Raw genomic sequence first — 7852 nt, 5'->3', positions numbered from 1 at the left:
AATTTTCTTCACTTCCAGTATAAGTTTTGAATCCTTTGATTCAGTGAATTAAGACAAAAAATATGAATATGATTCGTCCACACATTCTATTTATGGTTAGCAAATTAAATATTGCATTTACTTAATTTGCCAATGGTCTTAATTGGCGAATGAAAATGTGGAATATACTAAATTTCTTCACTTTCAGTATAAGTTTTGAATCCCTTTGATTCAGTGAATTAAGACAAAAAATATGAATATAATTCGTTCACACATTCTATTTATGATTAGCAAATTAAATATTGCATTTACTTAATTTGCAAATGGTCTTAATTTGCAAATGTATTTTGTGGGCCACTTTTTTCCTTTGGTTAATAATAATAATAATAATAATAATAATAATAATAATTAATAATAATAATTAATATTAATAATAATTATAATAATAAGAGGGAGAAGAAGACATTTTTGGTCCTAGACTTACAGTGGCACGGACAATTTTGGTCCTCCATAAAAAAATTTGTCATTTTATGGACAGAGTTATTGTGACGAGGACATTTTTGGTCCTCCATCTGTAATTCTGTTAAATGACCGTGTAAGTGAGGGGTAATTGCGTCATTTCAGGTTATCACCTTTTCTATATTTCATCCATGCTTGTTTTGTTCTTGATTTCAGAAGGCGTATACCACAAGGAAATTTGTGCTTCAACCTAAACGGAAGCTAGCGGTAATCATTGAGAGTGATCAAGGAGCACGAATAACGTGAAAATGCTAAAAAGGAGTGCTTTGCTGATGCTGGAATGGGGGTCAATGGCAATTCAGAGAATTTCTGTAGTATTTATATACTAAAACTCTTAAAGTATATGTAGTTAAACATCTGTCTATGTTTAATCTGAAAACAATATTCTCATTGTATAAATGAAATTAGGCTTGGTGGTTTCGTTATTTAGCATGTGTTTTGTATTTTTAAGGACAATGATAATTTGCTAGTCTGAAGTTCTCTGACTGCAATTATAACTGCAACACACTATGATTTCGAGTTTGCTAAAGCTTAAAGAGCCTTCTGTTTCACTGCACATTTTCTGTTTGTTTAAAATAAAAAACTTTGCTTACTATCCATGCACATATAATACCTACATCAGTAGTATTATATTCATGTCTGATGTATATTCATTTTGAGGTGAAAACTTTTCAAAGTGAATAGTTGCAGGCAGAATGAAAAGGTTAAAGGGGTCAACAAAAAGCACAATGATGAAGATAAAGGTACAATGGGAATTGTTTTGAATTCAAGCTTTATTACCTAATTTATTCGGAGTAAAAAAATAGATTTTCACCTATTTTTTGTTTGTCCCTGTTTTTGGTGGCTCTACTCATTACTGATTTTGTCCATCAATGTACTGTTGTTGGTTATTTTTTATTTTTTTTTATTTTTTTTTATTTTTTTTAATGAAACCTGCATACAAATGGTGTAAGTATTAAAAATTTTCAGTCCAAACCACATAGCCTAACTATTTCGTATTTTTTGAAATTTTAATTTTGCAATCCAAATTATAAACCCTAACAAATTCATTTTTTTTTTATTTTGCCATACGTAGTAATAAATTAAATGAAGAAATATAATAATGTTTGTCTATAATACACTGAGCAGACGAAATTGAAATTACTTAGCTCTCTCTGAGATCTGTTGGCGTGGTCTTCTGTTTCTGTTGCTCTTTTCCCCATAGCAGTGATCAGTGTGGATAATAAATGGCCGATTTAGTCATCGGAATAGCTATGGTATATTATATACATGTGTGTGTGTGAGTGGTAATACTGAAAAAATTGGGGGAAAGTGGACGGAGAAAAAACAAACCGGCGCATGCAGATGAAGAATCATATGGAAACAAAGGTTTTCACCTCGCTGGAAAAAAACACAATCGGTACAAGGAAGGTAAAGGTGTGTAGGGGGTGCTGTGATCTCTAAAATCGTAGAGAGAAGACAGAGCTGTGATGCAGATGGTGTTCGGACAGAGACCATGCGGAGGAGGTCTTCGGACATGGGTGGGATGCCAAAGGTTGATCTAGGGTTTCTTTTTGGCTTATATATATGGGTTTGGGTTGGGGTTCGTTTTGGGCTTTTGAGTTGGGCCAAATAAACAAAGAATTATATATTTAAATATATGTATATTTTGATCCAGATTTGATTTTGTGTTAAGTAAAGACATTATAGTTTAAATATTATGTTTTTTTATCATTTTTTTTTGTTGGAAAGAAATGTAAAGAAACTATATTTTAAATGATGTGATTTTATATCATTTATTTTTTCGATAGGAATGAAAATGTCAATTAAGAATTTTATATTTTTATTTATTTTAGTAACTAAATTAATTTATGTAGAAAATATTCATGACCAAAATTGTCCTATTATTCATTGTGAAGACCCTGTATGGATCTCATTTGCGGTGAGAATCATTTGTATTTGTTATTGTTTTACGGAATAATTAGTTTACCCAATTCCTTCGAATTTACCCAATTTCTGATCAACTTGCTTTTTTTGCCACATTGTGCTCCTTTGGCTTTGAACATCGTGCTCCTTTGACTCGAACATTGTGCTTTTCTGATTTGGTCACATTGTGCTCCTTTGGACACATCGTCCTTGTTCACATTGTGCTCCTTAGCACACATTGTGCTTGTCAGCACACATCGTGCTCTTTTTAATACATTGTGCTCCTTCAATAGCATTGTGCTCTTTTGGTAGCATTTTGCTTGTCCGAAAACTTGACTTGTAAAAATAAGTCCTTTGGGGGAATCGAGCTCGGGTGTGATCGTTTTGAGTAAGGACTTCTACCATTTCGCCGTTAGGCTCATCCAATCATTTTTTGCAATGCCATTCCTTTATGCTTCTTTCTCAGATAAATACTCGTAGGACCAAAATTAATTTCTCAAATTAATTTTGTTCTTCCTATGGTAGATTCCTTTTGACTCGATATTCTGATTTATGATGCTTGTACTAAAAGACCTAAAAACTAAGGGGATCTAAAGTACATTTGGCTCATCAAAACTTACAAAAATATTCCTATCAATTTTCCCCCTTTTTGATGACGCCAAAACCTATACTCAGTCATTTGACTTGTCTTTTAAAAACAATTATTTTTCAAAAGATTTTATTAACTTAGACATAGCCAAGACGAGTTTAACATTTGATTTTAACTCTAAGAAAGGTATTTTTAGCAACTAAAATTCCTATTCGCATTTTTGGACTTTAATAATAATGAATTTTTGCATTTTTCCAATTTATGCGATTTGATACAAACTAAGCTAAAAATGTTACCTTTCAAGACAAATAAAATAAATAACAAGGAAAACTAGTAGCATCATAAACAGATAATTCGAATCATTCCAAATTGTTCATGGGTTCATGTTTCTCGTGGACCATACAAAAACAAATGTGACAATCATACAAATCATCTAATGACTTTGTTTCTCCTCTCTTTAAGCACATGATTTATATGATTTTGAACATCAATGAAATTGTCACTAATGGCATAATTGTTGCATACCTGCCCAACTGAATAATAGTTGAATGCTTCGATGATGTTGTTCCCGGGCAGTATACCTTCTTCATACCATATGATGCATTCTTCTAGGCTTCTTCCATTTTGTAGCTCGGCATCATTGACCTTGATATAGTCCTTTAGCATCAAAGCTCTAGCATAGCTTTGGATTCTTCTGAAATTCTCGTTTGAAACCCATAAATTTTGATCACTTGGACCACTCTTCTTCATTCCTTTTGGTAGATCATTCAAAGTCACCAACTTTGGCATTTCAACTCTACCATCTCTTGGTGTGGATTCCAAATAGAGAGCTGCACGGTTATACCAATTAATTTTCTCAATATTTCCTCCTGCACAAACAATGTCACGAAAAGAACGATTAGTGGTATTTGCGCTGCTTGATCCTCCTGGACTGCCAGCCTCACCACCACCGAACCAATATTCCAATCCTCCTCTTCTAGCAACATTTCTGCCAGCAGATCTGCCTCCTCCACCTCTACTACTGCTTGTACCAACATTCCGGGTGGCCATGGCAGTCATCATCATCTCAAGCATGCCTTCCAAATGACTGAATCTCTCTTCCCCCTTTTTGGCGTAATCAAGGAGTGTATGAACCGATTCACGAAGAGATGAAATAGATTCGGAAATGTTTTCATATGATCCCCGAAGGCAGCCCACTTTGGTGTTGACGGAGATGAGATCCGTGTGGACATCACTAATCTGCTTCTCATGTTGATGAACAACATTGAGAATTCCTTGGCTTTGATTCACGGTAACTGCTTCATTTGCCTTTCCAGAATTCTTGAGGATTTGAGAGAGTTGGATGTAGAACTCATTGAGTTGCCCCTTGACATTTGCATTCAATCCTCCAACTTGTCTCTCAAGTGCTTGGTGGGTGTCGATCAAATGTTGTTGACTCCTCCGATTTTCATCAAAAGATGTTTCAAATTTTCCACCTTGAGTATTGACAACATGATCCACATGAGTGTAGATGCCTTGAAACATGCTTTCCATTCGGTCAACAAGTCTTAGTACAACTTTCTCCAGATTTTCCAATTTTTCCTTTGAGGTTGTGCCATCAATGTCTTGCTCTTCTCGTGTTGTGGGAACACACCTTGCTCCTTCTTGAGCAGAATTGACTTCAAGCATGTGAGATTGTGCTTGATTTTCCACTTGATATCCTTCTCTTTCCGGTGTGTGTAACACGTGCGTGTCACCTTGTGCACTTTCTGCATGAATGGATTGAATTTCCTCCGTGTCTTGGCTTGCTTGCATGGCATTTTGATCTTGACTTATTTCAGTGAAATTCAAAACACTCACATCATATAAGCCACTGTCCATTAAATGTGCACCACATGTGACATTTACTTCTTCTACATTCCTTGTGACAAATTCATCAATGTCAACTAAGAAATCATCTTCCGTAGGCATATCTCCTTGGACTGTGACATCAACAGTAGCTTCGGCCAATTTAGCTTTCAATTTATTCACAAATATTCCATTCACCGTAGACATCAAAGTTGCATGGCCAACATCAAAATTACCAATCCAATTCAAGGAAAATAATTCTTCTTCTTGCATACTCGGTCCTTTTGTTATCAAATCTTGATAAGAACCAAGTCTCTATTTTCTCCAATTTAAAACTCTTCGGTATTCATTCACTAATACCAAATCAAGTCCATCAACTTGATAAATCTCCTCATTCATTATTGACTCTATTTCGGCAATTTGGGAAAAAGGATTTAATAAACTTTGGCTTGTGTTTGGATTTTGGCTTGTGTTTGGATTTTGGCTTGTGGTAGGGTTTTCATGGGATTGAGTTGAGGGTTGAGAAGATAAATCAAGAATTTCTACAGTTGGCCTTTTCCTAGCAGGAATGCCTCTCGGTTTCCTTTTTCTCTTGGAGGTCAAATTAGTTGATACTTCATGATCCTTAAACAAAATTCGGTTACTTCCAAAAGGCTTTCTTGATCTCATTGGTAACCCTTTCATTTTTATAATTTCACCAATAAGCAAACCGAACCCTAGGATGCGGTTGAACTTCCCATTCCTAATTTTCGCACATTTCACAAAATGTGCAATCCGGCTCAAGATAAGTTTACTCCAGTCACCCCTAACTCCATTCATCACAGCATGCAAATATCCAATTCTCACGGGTGATATATCCATACTATTCAGTTTGCACAATACACATTTATAGAGAATTCTAACTAGCATCTCATACTCAAGCTTCAAATCAGATTTTTGACCGGAAAGATTTGGTTCGAGAGAAGCATTCTCATTCCGAATTTCTGTCCAAATTTCCGTGTGATCATATGTGTGAACATCTAAGTCCAACAGTGGTTGTTCTGGACTAGATATAGGCAGTCCAAAGGTTGTGTGCAACTCTTGTTCATCAATGGTGATGAGAGTTCCATTCACGGTGGACTCAATGGTCCATCCAACAACCTTGGCATTCACATAAAAATCTGCTACATCTTCATCATAAAATCCTGAGTATGGATAAGAACATAACCTCATGAGATTACTTTGTTAAGTGCATGGATGATTCTTTGTGCAAGATGTGAGTTCTTGGCTTCTTTGAGAAATCCTTGAGGGTCAAAACTTCCTCCGGCCTTGATTCCAACTGCTAGCTTCGTGAGGTTGAGTTGTGTAGAGTGTTCTTCATTCGGTTGAGAGCTTGAATCTCCAATGGTAGCCATAATGTGCTTGGTATTTTTAGAGATTGAGGGATTGAAGATTTTGAAAGAGATGAAGATTGAGTGTTTCGGCTATGGAAGATGAAAGGATTTTGAGAGTTTTGAGTGTAATAGTGGCTCTTCCAACCGGTTGGGTGGAAGAAAGGTGTCTTTACACAAATATCCTCACAATTAAATGTTGACTTTAAATAAGTGAGGGGTATTTTTGATATTCCAATAGCTTCCAACCTTTGACCTAACTGATAGTTAGTTTAGGTTATATATTCTCCATCCAATTTGTCTGCTGATGTGGCGCCAAATATTTAGATACTCGGACTGATTTTACCTGAAATAAAATTCATGGAGCACTAAATCTGTCCGAAAATAATATGTATTTATCTACACGTTTTATGTAGATGGAAGAAAGAGAAATCTATTCTTTCTAGACTATTTATTATGCACAACTACCATAAAAAGGTGTTCTTATTTAAGGCAACTTATCATCATACCATCTTGTCACTCTTAAATGGTAAGATTATGTAGATCTAAATGATTTTTATTTGTGCATATATGTATGTAGATACACGGTTGAAATAGAGATACATGCAATTGAGATAGGTAGACTTTAAATGTAAAGATGTGACAACTTTTGCATGTGTGACACATAGGCACGAAATAAAATTAGATAAAGTATCAAAATTTCAGATGAAAATTGAGCTTATAATTTAAATAGAGTTTAGAGACTTAGCTCAATTCAATCATGCCCATCTCGTGTCTTAATTTCGAAAATCTTGATTCACACAGAGGCTTTGTGAGAATATCAGCTAATTGATTCTCGGTCGGGATGTATTCAATTGATAATTTCTTCTTTTCAACATGATCCCGGATAAAATGATGTCTCACATCAATGTGTTTTGTTCTTGAATGTAACACGGGATTGTGAGTTATAGCTATGGCGGCACTTGTATTGTCACACATTATGTTGACATTTTCACAATTCACGCCATAATCTTTCAGCTGTTGTTTCATCCAAAGAATTTGCGCGCAACAACTCCCAGCAGCTATATATTCAGCTTCGGCTGTACTCGTGGCTATGGAGTTTTGCTTTTTGCTGAACCATGATACCAATCTTCCCCCTAAGAACTGGCATGTCCCTGAGGTACTTTTTCGATCGATTTTACATCCTGCAAAATCTGCATCTGAGAAACCAGTTAGTGTAAAATTACCTTCTTTGGGATACCATAATCCCACATTGACCGTTCCTTTTAGGTATCGGATGATTTTCTTGGTAGCAAGAAAATGACTTTCTTTTGGCTTTGACTGGAACCTGGCACATACTCCCACTGAATAAGATATATCTGGTCGGCTTGCAGTGAGGTATAGTAATGATCCAATCATTCCTCGATATTTTGTTTCGTCAACGTCCTTGCCTTCAACATCTTTATCCAATCTTAAAGATGTGCTCATCGGGATCTTGATTGAGGATTTTCCATCTTGACCGAATTTCTTTATAAGATCTTTCGTGTATTTGGCCTGATTGATGAATATTCCTTCATTGAGTTGCTTTACTTGTAATCCAAGAAAGTAGTTCAACTCTCCCATCATGCTCATCTCGAACTTATTCTGCATTAGCTTGGAAAATTTCTCACATAAAGTTTTATTA

The 7852-nt window shown here is 35.4% G+C and overlaps 1 long non-coding RNA gene across 1 annotated transcript; it reads right to left on the bottom strand.

Annotated features, from left to right (window-relative positions):
* Positions 1–1294: 1294 nt before the first annotated feature.
* LOC109184762 lies at positions 1295–7105 on the bottom strand. Its single transcript, XR_002054861.1, has 3 exons — positions 7093–7105; positions 4880–4881; positions 1295–1375 (listed from the first exon to the last, which is right to left on the bottom strand). It is a non-coding gene; the product is annotated as an uncharacterized LOC109184762 (long non-coding RNA).
* Between the last annotated feature and the right edge of the window lie 747 nt (positions 7106–7852).

The sequence above is a fragment of the Ipomoea nil genome, unplaced genomic scaffold (assembly GCF_001879475.1).
Source record: "Ipomoea nil cultivar Tokyo-kokei standard unplaced genomic scaffold, Asagao_1.1 scaffold1286, whole genome shotgun sequence".
Classification (NCBI taxonomy): Eukaryota; Viridiplantae; Streptophyta; class Magnoliopsida; order Solanales; family Convolvulaceae; genus Ipomoea; species Ipomoea nil.
The sequence above is the reverse complement of the archived record's forward strand: the minus strand, read 5'-3'. Positions and strand labels throughout refer to the sequence as shown.